This window comes from Pinus tabuliformis, chromosome 7, assembly GCF_031772625.1.
Source record: "Pinus tabuliformis cultivar Carrire ecotype Pingquan chromosome 7, CPIR1, whole genome shotgun sequence".
In the NCBI taxonomy this organism is placed as follows: Eukaryota; Viridiplantae; Streptophyta; class Pinopsida; order Pinales; family Pinaceae; genus Pinus; species Pinus tabuliformis.
The window spans coordinates 1,729,202,592-1,729,222,992 of NC_142293.1; the positions used below are offsets into that span (position 1 = coordinate 1,729,202,592).

At 39.3% G+C, this 20,401-nt stretch overlaps 1 pseudogene across 1 annotated transcript; it reads left to right on the forward strand.

Annotated features, from left to right (window-relative positions):
• Positions 1-3,814: 3,814 nt before the first annotated feature.
• LOC149255239 (protein CDC73 homolog pseudogene) lies at positions 3,815-17,404 on the forward strand (annotated as a pseudogene). Its single transcript, XR_016265500.1, has 3 exons — positions 3,815-3,915; positions 16,627-17,138; positions 17,326-17,404. The product of XR_016265500.1 is annotated as a protein CDC73 homolog pseudogene (transcript).
• The last annotated feature ends 2,997 nt before the right edge of the window (positions 17,405-20,401 follow it).

A 20,401-nucleotide genomic window follows, 5' to 3' on the forward strand; every position in this document is an offset into this window, starting at 1 on the left:
CCGGATTTCAACAAACTTTTTCAGGTTCGTTGCGATGCCAGTGGTACAGCCATTGGGGCAGTCCTTAGCCAGGAGGACAGGCCGGTTGCTTATTTCAGCGAAAAGCTAAATGAGAGCAGACAGAAATACTCAACCTACGACAAGGAGTTCTACGCCATTGTGCAAGCTTTAAAACATTGGCGACATTATCTGTTAGGTAACGAATTTGTTTTATTTTCTGATAATTCTGCGTTACAGTACATTATGCAGCAGCATAAATTGAACCATAAGCATGCAGCTTGGGTTGAGTACTTGCAAAGTTTCACATTTGTACTAAAACACATTAGTGGGCAATCAAATAAGGTAGCAGATGCACTTAGCAGGAGAACGTTGCTTCTACAGGAAAGCACGATGCAGATTTTGGGATTTGAACATTTGAAAGAGCTGTATCCGACCGACACCGAGTTTATGGAGGCCTATGAGGCTTGCCAAAACCCGCTGTTACGAAATGACAGCAAGTGGCTAGACTATAATCTACAGGAAGGATTGCTGTTTAAAGGAGGGCAGTTGTGTATCCCCAACTGTTCTATGCGGGAGAACATTATACAGGAAAAACACAGTGGAGGCCTGGCGGGACATTTTGGAATTGACAAAACGATTGCTCAGGTACAGCATTTTTATTTTTGGCCAAAGTTGCGGCGGGATGTGCAGAGGTATGTGACTAGGTGTAAAATTTGTCAATTGGCAAAAGGTCACAGTCAGAACACTGGACTTTATATGCCATTGCCCATCCCTAGTCGACCTTGGGATTCAGTTAGTATGGATTTTGTACTTGGTTTGCCGAAGACACAACGAGGCTTTGATTCAGTAATGGTTGTGGTAGACCGATTTTCAAAGATGGCGCACTTTGTACCATGCAGGAAAACCAGCGATGCTACTTACATAGCACATCTTTTCTTTACAGAGATTGTGCGGTTGCATGGACTTCCAAGATCCATTATCTCTGACAGAGATGTAAAGTTCACTGGTCATTTTTGGAGAACTCTGTGGAAAAAGTTGAATACCCAGTTGCAGTTCAGCTCCGCTTATCATCCGCAGACGGATGGACAGACGGAAGTAGTAAACCGAAGTCTGGGAAATTTGCTTAGAAGTCTAACAGGTGAAAATTCCCGGACTTGGGACCGTGTACTTGCTCAGGCGGAATTCGCATACAATGATTCCCCTAACCGCAGCACAGGATACAGTCCGTTCCAGATTCTGTACGGCATGCATCCGCGAGGAGTGCATGAGTTACGAGATTTGGGGAAGCTTGAGAAACGGAGCGCTGATGGGGAAGATTTCGCCCAAGCTATGAGCAATTTGCATGAACAGGTTAAACTGAAATTACAGGACAGCAGTCAGAGGTATAAGCAGCGAGCTGATACAAAGCGTCGGGAAGTTCAGTTCAACGTAGGGGACGAAGTCCTTGCGTACTTACGTAAGGAACGGTTTCCAAAGCGAGAGTACAGCAAGCTGAAGTTCAAGAAAATCGGGCCCTGCAAAATCATTTGCAAATTTTCTGCGAACGCCTATGAACTACAGTTGCCACCAGGGATCGGTATTTCCCCTATTTTTAACGTGGCAGATCTGTTTCCTTATGTCACAGGTTCGGCAAATAATGCAGCAGCAGAGCCACCGCGGGACACCAAATGTGAAGGAGATTCGTGGACGAGACAGATGCCGATGGCACCACCCATTGAGATCGAAGGAATTCTGGACACACAGGTAGCTAAGCGCACACGCAGGAAGGAGTATTTGCGGTATTTGGTGAAATGGAAGAACCGTCCAATAGAGGACAGTTCGTGGCTTAACGCGACACAAATACAGAAGGCAGGCTACTCTGTCGACGACCTCATGGAACGGAGCCATGACTTTTTGCCACCCCGGGAGCCTGATGCAGGAGCATCCAGCTCTGAGGAGACAGAAGGTGGTTGACAGTCTCATGGAGAGACCAGAACACACAGTCACATATGCATAGTTGGACAGGTGTCAAAACTTGTCGGTTGTTTTATTTTGTTTACTTGTTTTATTTTCCAGAAGGTCGATAGGACCCGGTAAATTAGAAACTGTGAACTGTTATTTTTAATTAGGAATTAGCATCAGAAAGTAGGGTGTTAATTAGTTAGTGTCTTTATGAAATGTATTAGTTAAAAACAGTTACAAGTTGCTGGCAGTTATCCATTCTGTTGGGGTAGTTCTACCTTAACAGAACTGTAGTGTTTCAGGGGTTTTAAAAAGAGAAACGATAAACATTGTAGGGGATTCCCCAGCAAGACAAAGAAAGAGAAATACAGTCATTTCCAAATTCACATTTTTCATTATTCAATTTCACAATTATTGCACCACTGTATAATTAATTTTTCATGCATCATAACCTAATTCCTGTGTGACAAGTTGGTATCAGAGTAACAGAACAGCGAGTAAACAAGAGTAGCGAGAGCCACAAATTATCACCTACAGGCATAGAAGAACGAAGGACTGCGAGTGCAGATAGAACCCATACGGAGCAAATAACCAACAGCGTAGAGTACAGTTATACAAACATCGTTTCCAGGAAGAATCGAGCGAGAGTTCGGCATTCAAATACATTTTCAGGTAACCAAGAAAATCAAACCCTCACATCTTATTTGAGAACAGAGCAAACCACGGTTGTAGCAAATAAGCATTTGAAATATTTCTTTAACCTACTGTAAATAATTAAATACAGTCCAAGAGACGCACATTTCTTGCAAATAAAAGTTTCATTAAAGGAATAGACCAGACAAGTACCAAACAGTGCAAGGCTTGAAGCCATGGCATACCCATAAAGGGTTTAAAGAAAAGCGAAGTGACAAATTACAGAGTTCAGGCCGAGACCAAAATATAACGAAGAGGGTTGCACAGACAACGGAGACATTCCTTTTGCCGTTCAGGAAACGGACCACCAACAGCACCATACCTAAAAACTACAAATAAATTACAGTCGACTACAATGGGGAGACACTACCCGTGAAGAAGGAGCTCGAGCGTTTGCTAAGACGCGAGGAGCACATTGAGCCACAGACCCAGCTACCTGGAACCGCCTGCCACAAAACAAGAATAAGTTAGAAGCTGTGAAAACGTAAATAACCATTTGGAAATCGAAATCTGAACAGGGTTGGAGTAAAACCCTTACCTGAGCTAAGGGAAACATATAGAAGACCACCATAACGACTACAACCTGAAAGACCCGTAACAAGCACGTCAGAGCCGGAGGGAGAAGGTCTACAAATAATACAACAGGGAACCATTGTTTACCTGAAACACGAAGTGAAGCACGGAAACGTGGAGGAGGGCCTGTCACAAGATAAATCCATTAACCCAACAATAAAAATCGCATTTGCATACAGAAAAATCAGTTAAAAACGCAGAGAAACAAGACCATTATCGTGCGGAGTAGAGGGCGCTCTCACAGGCCGCGGAACCTTACCTCCATAACAGTCAAGAACCAGAGACATCCATATGAACAGGCATTCGAAACCAGAACCACGAAGAACAGGAGTTCCCATACAGTTGCAGAGCCAACGTTTTCGGCGCAGGAGGAGCGAAAGTGACGAATGGAATGATTAGAGTTGGCAAAAGGTAAGGTATATGCAAGGGAACCGGCAAGTGTAGGTGGGTAACTGGTGAAGCCTGGCGAAACCCTAAACCGAATACCAAGGAAGCGTACAGTTCATTAAAGTCAACCATAAAGTTCACCCAGGACGCGGGTACAGTCGAGCGGAGATAAAAACGGCGGGAGGCCATCACACTTCCAACTCTACCATCACATTGCGAAATGCATTTACAAGAATTAAGCATTTCCATAGCATTTTCGTTTGCGGAAATGCATTTACAAGAATTAAGCATTTCCATAGCATTTTCGTGCATTTACAATAGGTAAACATTTCCATACATTTTCGTTTTGAGAAAACGTGTTTGTGATTGACCAATGATATATTTATTGTTATAAATAATGTTTTGTTTGTAAAAGATGCGCGTGGTGAACTATTACTATCAGTGTGGATTATGTGTTTTTTTTTTATTGTCGAGGTTTTTGGGGAGATAAAATAGACTACAATATTATTCTAATTCATGGAAAAATTATTCTCAGTGTGGATTATGTGTTATTTTTCTTGATTGTCGAGGTTTTTGGGGAGATAAAATAGACTACAATATTATTTTAATTCATGAAAAAATTATTCTCGTTTGTGTCATTAACTTCTTGGACTAGTTGTGATAGTTTTACACTTTCTCCTTGAGGAATTGTGCTATTTTTAGAGGCTTTATTTCCCTTTAAATACAAGCTATCATTTTTTTAATATATATATATATATGAATGATTGACATTTAAACAATTTTTTAAACGTCACGTTCCAATTCTATATTAAACATTTAAAAAATGATATACCTCCATAGTATTAAGATATACAAACAATTTTAAAACAATTTTAAATAAATTTAAATAAAACTAGTTGTTTTCAATTACTTTTTTTATATTATTTATTCCAATCCTATATTAAACATTTAAAAAATGATATATCTCGATAGTATTAAGATATAAAAACATTTTTAAATAAAATTTAAATAAAAAAATTGTTGTTTTCAATTACATTCTTTATATTATTTAGATAAAATTGATCTTAGAATAGTTTATTTAAGATAGATATTAAAATAATTTACGTTTAGAAATATTGAAATATTTTTTAATTATTAACGTGAACATAAGAGTTACACATTTCTTTCATATTAACTTGTAAAAAATACATTTTGACAAAAAAAACTAATTCGTTTTAACTATAAAATAGTTTAATGATAACATGTCAAATCAATAAAAGTTTTTAATGACATTTTAATTATAAAATAGTTTAATTCAAATCAAATATTCACCACTCGTGAGATTTGATTGAAATTTGATCATAAATATTGATATTAAGATGTGTTTAATGATAACATGTCAAATCAATAAAAGCCTTTAATGACATTTTAATTATGAAATAGTTTAATTCAAATCAAATATTCACCAAATGAAATACAATGATTTGAAAAGAGTGCATATAAGATTTTTTTTTTTTTGGTAAATTAGGTGGTAATATTTATATTAGGAAAAAATTGATTTTACATAGATGACAAAGTTGTTCCGGAATCTTGTATGGAAACTTACAAGCTAATAAATTGTTCGTAACATGTTCCCGATAGTTTAAAAATGTACATATAAATTTAAAAACTAATAGAGTACATATATGTTTAAAAAGGTGTAAGAAATGGTTAATAAGAGAATTCAAAGGTTAAAAGGAAACAATTTAATGTAATGTAATGTATTAATTATTTCTTTTTAAATGATTTTAATAAAATTACATTTTAAAAAATATGATCTCTTTGCACATGATAAATTTGGGTTTAAGATGATTTATATTGGTTTTTTTAAACATTGTCATGTACATATATGTATTTATTTATTTTTTGTTTAATTTTTTTCCATATTTATATGTACATAATTATTTATTTATTGTTTATGGCTTCACATCTCTTTTTTATTCTTTTTTCAAAAGTAAATCTTTATTATTAATAGTAAATTAAAAAAAAAAATAACAATTATTTCTATGTCTACATGTATTTTTTAATATAATTAATTTTTTTGTTATTTTATAATTTAAAATTAGGTGAAAACAACTCCCTCATTTTACACTATAAAAATATATCTCTCTACAATAATTATATTGACATATTACACAACTCAATGTAAGAAAGATTGTAACATCTATTTATATATACATACTTTTAGTTTTAAAAAATTGTAAATTAACTTAATCAATAAAATAATAAAATTAATCTAAATTCATTTTAATTCTATATTTACTAAATATTAAGCTGAAAATCTTATTTTCAAATTTTTATATAGTTAAAAAAATTACATTGAGAAAGATTTGGTTTATTTTTAGTACTTAATAAATATAAAGCTAAAACAAATTAAGGTAGAGTATGACATATGCACACCTCTGTAAACTTTAGTAGTCTAATCCATGTTTAGAGGAGGGTCCCTTGTCCCACAAACAAGAGGGTCTCATACACCAATTTGGTGTCTCAATTGATTGTGACCTTAAAATTAGATTATTAATATTTATTATTATGAAATAGCAAGACATAGAAAGAGTTTTTAATACATTTACTAATGGGAAATTATTACTCTTGGTCTCTTGGTGGAAGAGAATTTGGAAGGTTAAGGTGCCAAAGAAGAATAAGATCTTTATGTGGCTTGCACTATAGAACAAAGTACAAACTTGGGAGGCATGGTAGAAAAGAAATATACATTGAACGAGTTTTTGTGCGCTCTACAGGAAGGTCGAGAAATCGACTCATCATTTATTTCTTTAGTGACCTTTTATCCAACAAGTTTAGTGTGACACCAACAAATTGTTGAGATTGCAACAAGATGATGGAGCTTAGTGAAAAGAGTCGCCTTCACTAAGTGGGCCCGCAGGCAAATTATGGCGCAAGTTCTATTTTTGATCACAGTGTGGGTGATCACAGTGTGGGTGACCACAGTGTGAGTGATCACAATGTGGGTGACCAAAGTGTGGGTGACCACAGTGTGGGTGATCAAAGTCTATTTTTAGACTGGCTGTCAAAAATAGAAAAGTCAAATATTATTGTCTCATAATAATATTTGGACTATAAACTTGATCTTATTCTCTTGGAGCACTTCAGTTTGAGCTACAGATGTGGCCCATGCAGCTGTCAGAAGGAAGTACTCTTTTCTTATGAGTCAGTTGAGTTGTTGCATGCATGACTTCAGTTAGAACTCAATCAGTTGAGTTTGGTGGAGTTGATGGGAGTTGATGGAGTTGTGTTCAGTTTGACTTGGTTAAACTAGTTGTAGTTAGTCTAACTACAAATAGACTAATGATGAGTTGTTAAACTAATTATTAACTCATAATACAACTATAGAATACATCAGTTAACTCAGTTGCATGTCCAGTTCAGCAGGCACAGGTGTTAGAGTATCAGATTGCTATCAGTTGTGACTATAGTTGTGCATCAGATCTTGCACAATCAAAGGATTGAGTATGCCAATGAGTTTGCTCATGTATTTCCCCAGTTTGTAGCTTCTGCTCACGTCTTACACATTGTGAGTGATTCTTTGGAGGTGAAATACGAGTTTGGTAGACCATTCTCATTCATTCTTGAGCAGGTATTGAGTAGTGGAGGCAGGCAAGGAGTGGAATAGATTTGGAGATCAGATCTTAGCTGTATTGTGTGTAATAGGTGGAGCTGGTACTGGATTGCTTGTGATAAGCATTGTACTTTGTAATGTTACATGGTATCAAAGCGAGATAATTGTAGAAAAAGTTTCTACATGGTATCGGAGCTAGATGATTTGTAGAAAATGTTTCTACATGGTATCAGAGCTGCTTGATTTGTAGAAGAGATTTTTACAGGATATCAAGCGAGGATTGATCATCAGATCTACTATTCAGGAAGTGTTTACATTCTATTTCTTCAGGCAGAGTCTGTAATCGGGCCAGGTAGCCTCTGGATTCATCCTTCCTTTGGAAGGTGAGATATCCGGTGAATGCCCATACAGTCAATCTCTGTACGAGAAATATTGTGTTCTCACGAATTCTAGATCGGAAGTAGTTGAGTTTGGAGCTGGTGGAAAATCGAATTTGCAGCAGTGTTGTTGAAATGTCTTTCAACGGATTGCAAATGTTATTCCAAAGCAAGAGCGACCTGGCGCTCAAGGATAAACTCAGAAACAATAAAGGTGAGAATGGATCTTCATCAAAGGTATCTGATGAAGAGAATTGCGCTTTGGCTGCCAAAGCAAAGAAAGGGAAGAGCAAGAAAGCTTCTCAGTCTGGTGCGAAAGGCAAGAAGCAGGATATGTCCAAGGTGAAGTGTTTTCACTGTCACCAGCACGGACACTATGCCACTAATTGTCCGCAGAAGAAGAAGAACAAGCAGGTTGTTGGATCTTCAGCAGGAGAGGCTCTAGCCTCACAGTTTGAGCTTGATTTTTCATTGATCGCATGCTTGGTTTCAAGTGTGATGGGATCAGTGTGGTTCTTGGACAGTGGTGCGTCTTTTCACATGACGGGAGATAGAGATTTGTTCTCTGATCTGGAGGAAAAAGATCTTGGAGTGCACATCGAGATGGGCGATGATGGTAGATACAGTGCGACCGGTATCGGTACCATTTCCTTTGAGAGGGAGTCTGGTAAACCCTTCGTATTGAAGGAAGTCATGCATGTTCCAGGATTGACGAAGAATCTCATCTCAGTGGCGATGTTAGAAGACAAGGGGTATGATGTTGTTTTCAGCGAGGGAAAGGCTTTCCTGCGCAGCAAGACAACTGGTGAGACCCGGAAGATAGGGGTTCGAGTGAGGAACCTCTATCAGTTGCATGTAGATGGATGCGCAGCAATGGCGGGCAAGGCAGAAGGATTGGTGAGTCGGGATGATGGCGAGTTGTGGCACAGGAGATTGGGTCACCTTCACCATGGAGCCTTGAAGATACTGCAGCAGATCACTACAGGGCTTCCTAAAGGCACACTTGCGCAGTCAGATCAGTGCAAGGGGTGTACTTTGGGGAAGTTTGTGAAAGCCACCTTTCACGAGAAGGATAGTCGCGCCACGACGATCCTTGAGAGAATTCACACAGACGTGTGTGGACCTTTCTCAGTTGCTTCGACAGCAAAACACAGGTATTATGTGATTTTTGTTGATGATTTCTCTCGTAAGTGCTAGATCTTCTTCATGAAGAAGAAGAGCGAGACATATTCAAAGTTTTGTGAATTCAAAGCACTGGTCGAGAAGGAGTCGGGGAAGAAGGTGAAGGCTCTTAGGAGCGATAATGGTGGTGAATACATCTCGGACGAGTTCAAGGATTTCTGCAAGGCAGAAGGGATTCGTAGAGAGCTCATAGCTCCCCATAACCCACAGCAGAACGGGGTAGCTGAGCGGAAGAACAGAACGATTGTGGGTGCTGCACGGGCAATGTTGCATGATCAGGGCCTACCCCTTCACTTGTGGGCGGAAGCATGCAATACAGCAGTTTATGTGCAGAACCGTTGTCCTCATAGGATACTTGGCATGAGTACATCTGAGGAGACTTATTCTGGTAAGAAGCCTGATCTTTCTCATTTGAGGATTTTTGGTGCTAACGTTTACATGCATGTGACAAAGGATGCCAGGAAGAAGTTGGAGCCGACCGCAGAGGTTGGGATATTTGTGGGGTACACTGATACGCCCCACAACTATCGTGTGTATTTGCCAGACAGTGGTAAAACTGTTGTGCGACGGGATATAAAATTTCAGGAGGAGAAATCCATGAAGTGTTCGCTTAAGAGGGAGCTACACTTGCATGCAGATGAGGAGCTATTAGTTCCTAAGGATGAGCTTCAGGACGTGGATTAGCCACAGGACGAGGTTCATGGAGTGGAAGAGACCACTCATGCAGCGCCAACCATCAGAGGGCGAAAGCGCTTGACAGAAGCTGAGCGACTGGCTCAAGATGCAGAGAAAGTTGTAGGACCACCTACAGCCCAACGCAGGCAGAGACAGTCACCTGATCGGTACACTGGATACATGGCTCTAATGAGCAAGTGTGTTGTGACTGAGCCATCCTCTTTCAAGGAAGCTGTGGAGGATCCCGCATGGGTAGACGCCATGGTGGAAGAGTATGATTCTATTGTCAGAAACAGTGCATGGGAGATTGTTCCTAGACCGGAAGGGAAATCAGTGGTGGGTTCGAGATGGATCTACAAGGTCAAGCAGGCAGCTGACAGGAGTGTGGATAAGTACAAGGCAAGATTTGTTGCCCGAGGCTTTTCACAGATAGAGGGAATCGATTATGAGGAGACCTTTGCACCTGTCGCAAGGTATTCTTCCATATGGACGATTCTTGCTCTCTCAACGCAGATGGGATGGCACATTCATCAGATGGATGTGAAGACTACGTTCCTCAATGGAGTCATTAAGGAGGAGGTGTACATTGAGCAGCTCGAAGGCTTTGAGGTCTTCAGCAGCGAGTCGCATGTGTGCAGGCTCAAGAGAGCATTGTATGGGTTGAAGCAAGCACCACATGCTTGGTACACACGGATAGACAGCTATTTCACAGGACTTGGATTCTCCAAGAGCGAGGCGGATCCTAACCTATACCAGATTGTGGTGGAGGGTAAGTTGCTTATCATTGTACTGTATGTTGATGATTTGATTCTAACGGGTGATGAGCTATTGATGTTGTCATGCAAGAAGGATCTTGCTACAGAGTTTGAGATGAAGGACTTGGGCCTCCTTCACTATTTCCTAGGATTGGAAATATGGCAGCGCTGTGGTGGACTGTTTGTTTTTCAGGGAAAGTATGCTCGGGAGATATTGGAGAAGTTCAACATGCATGGTTGCAAGCCTGTTGATACTCCTCTTCCTGGAGGTTGGAGGAAGGAGGATGCCACTTTGGGAGAAGAAGTGGATGCCACTGTTTATCGACAGTTGGTGGGGTCGCTGATGTATTTGGTCAATACACGACTTGATATATGCTATGCAGTTAACCAGCTTTCACAAGCTATGGTTAAGCCTACCAAGCTCTTCTGGAAGGCGGGCAAGCATGTATTGCGCTACTTGAGAGGCACATCGGGATATGGTTTGTGGTACAGACATGAGGATGAGGTGTGGCTTCACGAATGCAGATTGGGCAGGGAGCCCAATGGACAGAAAGAGCACATCAGGAGGGGCCTTCAGTATTGGATCGACAGCAGTTTCTTGGTACAGCAGGAAGCAGAGATCCGTGGCACTCAGTTCAGCGGAGGCCGAGTATATAGCAGCAAGTTTGGCTACATGCGAGGCTATATGGATGAGGAAGATCCTGGTTGGTTTGTTCGGTTCTCATTTGGATCCTACTGTGATTTACTGTGATAACCAGAGTTGCATTAAACTCTCGGCTAATCCTGTATTTCATGATAGATCTAAGCATATTGACATCAGATACCATCATATCAGAGATTGTGTGCAGTAGAGGATCATGTTGCTTTCATACATTCCAACGGAGGATCAGGATGCTGATATTCTGACGAAGGCTCTCACCAGGAGCAAATTCGAGTACCACCGAGGCAGGATAGGGGTTGCTGATAATCCATATCTTGTCGAGAGGGAGTGTTGAGATTGCAACAAGATGATGGAGCTTAGTGAAAAGAGTCGCCTTCACTAAGTGGGCCCGCAGGAAAATTATGGCGCAAGTTCTATTTTTGATCACAGTGTGGATGATCACAGTGTGGGTGACCACAGTGTGGGTGATCACAGTGTGAGTGATCACAATGTGGGTGACCAAAGTGTGGGTGACCACAGTGTGGATGATCAAAGTCTATTTTTAGACTGGCTGTCAAAAATAGAAAAGTCAAATATTATTGTCTCATAATAATATTTGGACTATAAACTTGATCTTATTCTCTTGGAGCACTTCAGTTTGAGCTACAGATGTGGCCCATGCAGCTGTCAGAAGGAAGTACGCTTTTCTTATGAGTCAGTTGAGTTGTTGCATGCATGACTTCAGTTAGAACTCAATCAGTTGAGTTTGGTGGAGTTGATTGTGGAGTTGATGGAGTTGTGTTCATTTTGACTTGGTTAAACTAGTTGTAGTTAGTCTAACTGCAAATAGACTAATAATGAGTTGTTAAACTAATTATTAACTCATAATACAACTATAGAATACATCAGTTAACTCAGTTGCATGTCAGTGCATGTTCAGTTCAGCAGGGACAGGTGTTAGAGAATCAGATTGCTATCAGTTGTGACTATAGTTGTGCATCAGATCTTGCACAATCAAAGGATTGAGTATGCCAATGAGTTTGCTCATGTATTTGCCTAGTTTGTAGCTTCTGCTCACGTCTTACACATTTTGAGTGATTCTTTGGAGGTGAAATACGAGTTTGGTAGACCATTCTCATTCATTCTTGAGCAGGTATTGAGCAGTGGAGGCAGGCAAGCAGTGGAATAGATTTGGAGATCAGATCTTAGCTGTATTGTGTGTAACAGGTGGAGTTGGTACTGGATTGCTTGTGATAAGCATTGTACTTTGTAATGTTACATGGTCTTAATCATTAATATGCAGATAGTGTGGGGTTTTTAGCGAGATGCTTTCCCCGAGTTACATACTGTGTTAATGTGTGAATGCTCTTGATGTTTTATTGTTATTGATGCTGCTATATTGATGATCAACGTAGAGGAGCTTATGTATTGTGTATGTATTCCACAATAGTACATGATCAGGATAATCTCTGTTGAATATGTGTTAAATTATTCAAAATTTCTACACAAATGGTTGAACCAAAGGGACCCGGGGAACAAGGAAGATCTTACATTTTTTCTTCAAAATTTGTCCAATAAGACAAAACTAAAGTTTGTCTTCAAAATTTGTCCAATAAGACAAAACTAAAGTTTGTCTTCAAAATTGGTCCAATAAGACAAAACTAAAGCCTTTTGGAACTTGCATTTTCTTTTTATGTGGGGCATTTCATTGTCTTATAGTAATAGATTATTTGTTTATCAAGAAATTCAAACTTTTCAATCGTTCTCACAAGTTATCGTTCTTTATATTCTTTTAAGGAGGTTCCTTCTTCAAAGATGTTTAGACAAGTCAAGGACTTGTTGGTCAATAAAAGTTATAGTTTGAATTCATTGATAGGGTGTATTAGGGACCTAAATAACTTTGTGGACTAGGGGGTGTTCATATATTTTAGATTTTCATTATTTTACTCTAAAGGCAAGTTGTGGAGAGGATACAAACAATCCATTTGAACTAATGGCATAGAAAATTCTATTAAAAAGAGCCTCTAACTATGGCTTGAGAGCTTTGCAAGTCTTTGGGTGTAAGTTTTAAACCTTATACAACAATGTAATGCATACATATATGAAATAGAAAATTAAAACAATGACAATCACATACTACACTAATATTTTCCCTAGAAAACCAAATCAAGAAAACCAAAAAACCATTTAGAGTCACACCTAACTTTTGTCATCAAGCAAATTCATTGATTATCCATTAACCTGGATTATACTACAACCTTAATTTCTTAGCCAGAATTAAAAAACCATTGGCTGAACCATCATGCATCGAAACATTGCCAAAAAGCAAGCGCAAAAAGGCACCCAACAAATTTCAAGGGCTCTATCCTCATTATGACCCCCCCCCCCTGCACCTCATTGCACCTGGTGCAGATGAATTGCATGTGGACCTAGTTGCGAAAAGAATATAACACATACCCAACATTCTCCCATTGGTTTTACTCGAATACAAGAGATCACAAGAGTACATATTCTATGAGATGAGCTTGCTTCCTTTCTTGGCAGCGATCAAAGAGGTGGCGGTAGGTGGGGCTACCTCCGTATCCTGTATAATGAATTACCCAAAGTAATAATAACAGCGTGAGGCCTTGACTCATACACATAATGTTGCCTCCATAAGTATGGTTGGCCTAATAGTACATCACAAACATCAAGAGGTGCAACATCACACAATACCTCATCTGTAAAGGACTTGATGCTGTAGGGAAGGCAGCACTGCTGGCGGACTCGACGATCTCGTCCTTGGTGAAGCCACCTGATACTGTACGGTTGCGGGTGTGGTGTAGTCGGTAGGACCAACCGCTTCACGACCTCTGCTGAAATGAGGTTCCTTTGGCTGCCACTGTCGATAATGAATTGTAGTGGCGAACCCTTCACCCACATATGTGAGTGGAAGATACGCTCCCCCTCCTCTGGATCTTCGGGCTCATTCTTCTGGATCTTGGAAGTGGCAACAGTGGCGCTAGGCTTCATTTCAATGATCTACTTCCCTTTGCCATTCCCCTTGTGGGGTTCTAACTCAAGGTCAGAACATGCATCTGATTCGGAAGCCTTTAACTCGGCCACCAGTAACTGCTTGGTCCGACATTCACTTGTGTTGTTAGTGGAGCTCTTGTGGAACTCTCACCACTTTCCTGTGTCCTTCTTTGACTTCGTGGTGTTGTTCTTTTCTTGTGGCATCGACGGTTGTCTAGGTTGCCCCATCTTGGCTTTGTCCTTGTTTCTGCAATTTGGGGAAGCCTTTCCCTTGCTTCGGATTCACAAATCCAAAGTCTTGCTTCTTCTGTTTAAACTTTTGCTCGATTTTGACAGCGTATCGGTACGCCCTGCCGAGCGAGGAGATGTTCAGGAACTCCATCTCTTCCTGGATGTGCCTGTGTAGGCAGTCGTGAATTTGAGTAGCAAATGTAGCTCAGAGTCCTTGATACCCAACTGTGTGTGAAGGGTATGAAAAATTTTTGTGAACTCCGGCACATCTTGGTCCCTTCCCTGCCACAGCGTGGTCCACTTTATGTATTTGTCCTCATAGCTTTTGACACGGTAGTACTACTCCTTGACGACATCTTGGAATGAATTCCAAGTGGGTGCGGCTGAAAAAAGTGAGCCTGTACTTTCATCCTTCTACTCGCAGTAGGTTTCCCACCAGTCCTTGACGTGGGGGGCTGCTTTGAGAAGAGCAAAAATAATCTTTTCTCGACTAGAAAAATCAACAAAAAAATAACCCTCTAGCATATTTAACCATTTATCGATGGCATCTACGTCTATTTGACCCTAGAATATGGGGATTTCAAAATTAACTTGTACCTTAAACGGTGTGGTGTTTCCAGATTATCTGTTGGAAGCCGATGCGTCGCCTCTAGGTAGCCACTGAAGGATATGGGAAAAGTTGTCCATCATCGCGTTCTTTTTCCGCTAGAGGGCTTCTTCGAGCAAGATTTTGATAGGATCTCTTGCCCCCTCGTCTTTCTTCTCATCCGCCATGGGAGGCCGTCGGAATTTTCAAGGCTGGTCTTGCAAAGGTTCGACCAGTTCAAGCCCTAACTCCTTATATCCCGACCTCGTCGGGGACATGCAAAGAAAAATAGAAAAAAGCAGACTGCTCTGATACCACTGATCCAGATTTAAACAAGAATGCAACAAATTATAGAAATAACCATAAATATAGATATGCAACAGAAATAATACTTCATTTCATTAATGTAAAATACTGAAATATGCTTACAAACAGAAATGGAAATAAACCAGCTAGGGCGATGGTAGCTTATTTCTAAGAAGATATGTGGTAGCTACATGCCCCTGAACTGTGTTACAATGAGGCTTGAAGGCCTATTTATTGTTGAGAAACAATGGAAAACCCTTAACATCCAAAAACCTAACCCTAGGAGATGAAACGCCAAACTGTGGGCCCTGTTTTGGGTAAATTGGTACATCAACTTCCTGGGGTCATAACTTTAGCACCCGATCTCTGTTTGATGCGTACAATAGTTCGTTAGAAAGAACTATCTGAGAACTATAACTTTGGGAAGATAAACATCGATCCATGGACCCATGTTGCTCCCAAATTTCCTAAAAAATGTCGTTTAGTGCCTCAGAATGGCTTCAGAAGTTCAGGACCCAAAAAATGGCTAAAAATAGTAAATTGTGCTACAAATAAGGAAACTAAAAAGCTGAAAGAGACAGTTGTGGGGGTCTAAGTGGGATAGGTGGGTGGCGACCAACATCCACCTGGATCAGCTCCTCCTAATATTGGTTGATGAATTACAATTATTGTAGTAGTTAGAATTCCTCCTCTTATTATGATCCTTACAAACCTCAATTGAAGTCATCCATCTCTTGCTTCATCCTTGAAGCCCATAGATGCCTCCTCTAACGAATGAAAGAGAGTTTTTTCCAAAAAAAATTCATTTTGGTATAACCCTAATTGATGGGGCTCTGTATCTAGAATTGACTATGAATCAACTGTAATGGATTCGAGGTAGAGTGATGGCCCTTAAATAGGATCTACACTTATCATATATGGCATCTTTGAGTTGGTCAAAGAGCTCATCAATTCTTGGCAGATATTACTTTTTTAGGGTGACTTTATTCAACTATCTTAAATCTATACGTAGCCTCAAAGTCCCATCCTCAATAAATTCCCATATTTATCTTGTTGAAACAAACACGCTACTCCTACAAGTGAGTAATCCTCCATCCAGATAAAGGGGACAAGTCCTAGATGGAGAAAGACATTGACAATGCTATAGTAGGTCCCTACCCCCCTTGCTAGAGATATTTCATGGATTATTATTATGATAATTATCGCGACCTTTTGTGTCTACCTATATGTCTCGATCTTCATTTTCACATTGATTCAACAAGTTCACCCAACGAGATCTAGATTACTCTAAAAGGTTTGTTTGGAAAGAAAGATGTGTTAAGAGATCACTAGCTAGAGAATGGGTTCATCAACTTAAGCTTGAGTATCTTTATCTCACTTGCAAAGGTTGGAAGAGTGAGTGGGCTTATTTTTATCTTGAAAATGAATAGAGTCGAAAGAGTAAAATTATTATCCAAATGAGGATGACATAAGGAATAGGAAGTGCAAAGCCAATCAAGAAAAAACTTACCTAAGAAGCTAAGCCTAGACTTCAAAAACTCTAATACTCTCATTGGAAAGTGGAACTATTTGTGGGGGGGGACAACCCCCAAACCGCATAATATACATTATCTTACTCACCTTCCCCAAGTCCCATTTTTCTATCCTTGCTAAGTTATTCCTGAGTTCAGAAAAGTGCCAAAAAAGGAAAATTTACAGACACCCAATAAGGGCATCAAGAGACCCTTTGAAGAAAAAGGGTTTGAGAAGGATCTTGGGATTGATATTGGGGGAAAATACAGTAAGCAGAACGATGGGTTGAAGGGAAATCCCAGGCTATCCTCAGCATTTAATGTTGGCATTAAATGTAACAGCAGTAGTGTTGGTGAGGGTGTGCCTATAATTCTTGTTCCCAGTGCCTTCCAGACCCTCTTGAATATGTACAATGTGAAGGAATTTTTGGAGGATGGGGTTTACCATACCCCTGATGCCAAGGTGAAGGAGATGCTCAAGAAGCCAGAGTGTATTACTATCCAGAGGAAGAGTGGCCGTGACAGGACAGGGTTTACGTTTGAGGTGAGGGATAAACCATCCGCATTGTCGCCCAGTGACTGGAGTCGTGTCGTTGCGGTGTTCGTGCTTGGGAAGGAATGGCAGTTCAAGGATTGGCCTTTCAAGGACCATGTAGAGATATTCAATAAAAGTAAGTTTTCCTTTCCTATTTAATTTTCCTGCGTCCATCCGACCCCACAAACACCATGGGTTGAATTCTCAAACTCAATGCTTTGTTGCAGGAGGTAAGGTGATCAAGATTTATTGGATTTTCTTTTCAATTGTAATGTCATGCGGATGGTATGTCAATATCTAATAGATGGTGTTGATGTTTACAGTCCTGGGGTTTTACATTCGCTTTGAAGATGACAGTGTGGAGTCTGCTAAATTTGCGAGGTAGTGGAATGTGAAGATAGTTTCGGTATGAGATTTAGACCTTTTTGTTACTGTTTCGAGTATTTTCAAGTTTCCGAGCTCTGCTTCTATAACATGCTGCTTATGGATTTGTCTTGTTCCAGATGATGGGATAAATTTCAGTCTATTAGAGCTTATTGTATCATGTACGCTCATTTATTTTGCCATTAATTTTGTATGCTTATTGTTTAGCTCGTGTAATTTACCTGCAGATTAGCAAACATAAGCGGCATCAAGATAAAGCTGCAGCAATAGAGATTTGGGAGAAGTTGGATGCATACATGTGGGCTAGGAGGTCCAACTCAACATTCTAAATACCAGTGTTCATAGTATTGTCTAGAGGCTGCCTTTATGAATGTATTTGCCATATATATTAAAATGCCTTTAATGGGAGATCCTTGAGCTGCCACAATATTTGTTGCAGCCAGAGATTCTCACTGTTGAAGCACATGGATTAGGTAGTTTTCTATCCCATTACTATAATGTTGCAAATTCCAATTCACAGATACTCTTGAGCTGCTCAGCTCAAAGCATATTGGAATGGTCATATGCAACTGAAGGCTATTTACACCACTACGTAAAGGTAGAATATACCTTTTTTCCCGGCAGCAAAATGCGGTATAGTATCAGACACTGTTTGGAATTTTCTCTGTACATCCTGCTTGTTGAATTGTATCCACTAAAAGACCCTTGTTAGGTGGGTCCTACATTTGGCGCATGTAAATGTCAGGTAAAGGTTTTTAAGGGCTTACTTACCTCATAATGTTGTTTAGAATGATGTAAAATTTCAATTTCTATGCACTGAAGTCATGAAACAATTGTCATAGGAAAGTTAGAGGCTTCATCGCTATAAATTGAGAGTTTTTGGTAAGATGGTTAAGTCTCTATCTTGCTATAAATTGTGAGAAAGTTTTTGGTAAGATGGTTCTGTTGGCTGAAAACTTTACATAAATAAAAAATAAAAATAATAAAAAAATTAATTTTGGTTAATGTCCACTGAAACAAAAATCTAAATAGCCATATAAATAAACAAGTAAAGTTGAATTTGAATGGATCATAAATTTATATTCAACAAAATTGTTTACCACATTAAAATTCAAAAGTAAGTAAAATCTTAAATATCTTTACAATTTATTAAAGCCAATATCATTTCTTAAATCAAAGGAAAATTGTTAATTCAACACAAAAATTTAAAATCCTCCTCCAAAATCTTTTAATATTGATTTTAATTAAATATTTGTAAAACCAATCTTTAAAGTGAAAAAACATATTCTATGGATGTATTAAAATATTTAAAGACAATATTATTTCCAAGTGAAAGTTGTAATATTTGAAAATATTGATTTGATCACTCTGAGCTCATGATAGATCTAGAGTTAGATGGATTTAGGCTAGTAGATAGACTATAGTTTTTAAAACCAGAACCGGTGATCGGACTGGTCCACCTAATGAACCGGTTTACTGACCGGAACCGGTATAACCAGGACTGGTTTGGTCTAAACGAACCGGTTTTAGAAAAATACATTAAATGATTAATTTTTAATGAAACAAAACTATTTTCAAGATTTAAAACCATGATTCCAAGCCAATAGAGACAAAATATGCAAAGTTTTCTCATTTATATACCATGTAAAGGTGAGTATATCAAAATGGCACCGAGTGCAATACATATCATCAACAAAATAGCAAAATACATAAGCAATGAGGCTCTAAATGGCCTATAAAGTCCAAAAAAAATGTTGCAAGCTATGAGGCCAGTGGCCTATTACAAGTCTATAATGTACACATGATCAATCATCAATTTCATCACCACTACTAGCCACAAGATCATCATTAGGAGCTACATAGACATCATCTGGTTCAGAGTCTGAGGATGCTTTAGCCTGATCTGCAACCTCAATATCAATGCCACCAATAACAATAGAAGTGCACCTAATGGAAGCACGAATTTGTCAACCTGCATGACTAGTGCCTTCCATTGGTTCCTTGCCTTTCCTTGATGCCGCTACTGATCCTGGTTCTGATGTCGCCACATAATCTGTTTCATCCCCCACTAAAGCCATGTCGATATCAAAATCAGCCTCAAACACAGTTTCTTCAGTCTCCTCCACCCATTCTGATGTTGGATCAATATCGTCCAACACAATGGGATCTAGATCATGAGTTTTGCTCATCATTTGGAGCTTCAATTGCATTTATTATTTACCCCCAAACCATGAAATCCTGAAAACCATTAAGTCTGCTGGATTTTGAGTGAGATCTAAAATTCTACTTTCTCCATATGAAATCCAATGAGGGTGAAACCACTCTCAAACATCCTGAGTCATTTCATGGTAATGTTAAAAATTTAAGTAAAAGGATTTAAATGAAATTTAAAGGAAATTTACTTTAAGAATTTAACATTACCATTAATTGCCAACATTGTTAGGGTAGAAATGTGTCAGGAAAATGAGAGGATAGGCATGTTTTTCTTGAAGGGACTATTTTTGAAGGAAAATAACCCTAAATTTCCCTCAAAACAGCGTCAAAACTCACAAAAATGCAATTTGTGGGGGTTATACTTGCCCTAGCAATAAACCAGCTAGATTAGGACAAAATCGGCCGGTTTGACCATAAACCTGCTGGTTCCATCCTAAACTGGCCGGTTAGGACCAGTTAGCTCCAATTTTTTGCCAAACAGGGTGTCTGACTGGGGTTTTTTACTGGTTCCAACCGGTGGGCCTGCTAACCCGCCAGTTAGACCGGTAACCGATTCGTTGGGCCAGTTTTGAATACGATGGGATAGACTTGTAGAAATTTTGAATAATTTAACACATATTCAATGGAGATTATCCTGATCATGTACTATTGCGGAAACCATACACAATACATAAGCTCCTCTACGTTGATCAACAATATAGCAGCATCAATAACAATAAAACATCAAGAGCATTCACATATTAACACAGTATGTATCCCGGGGAAAGCATCTCGCTAAAAACCCCAACTATCTGTATATTA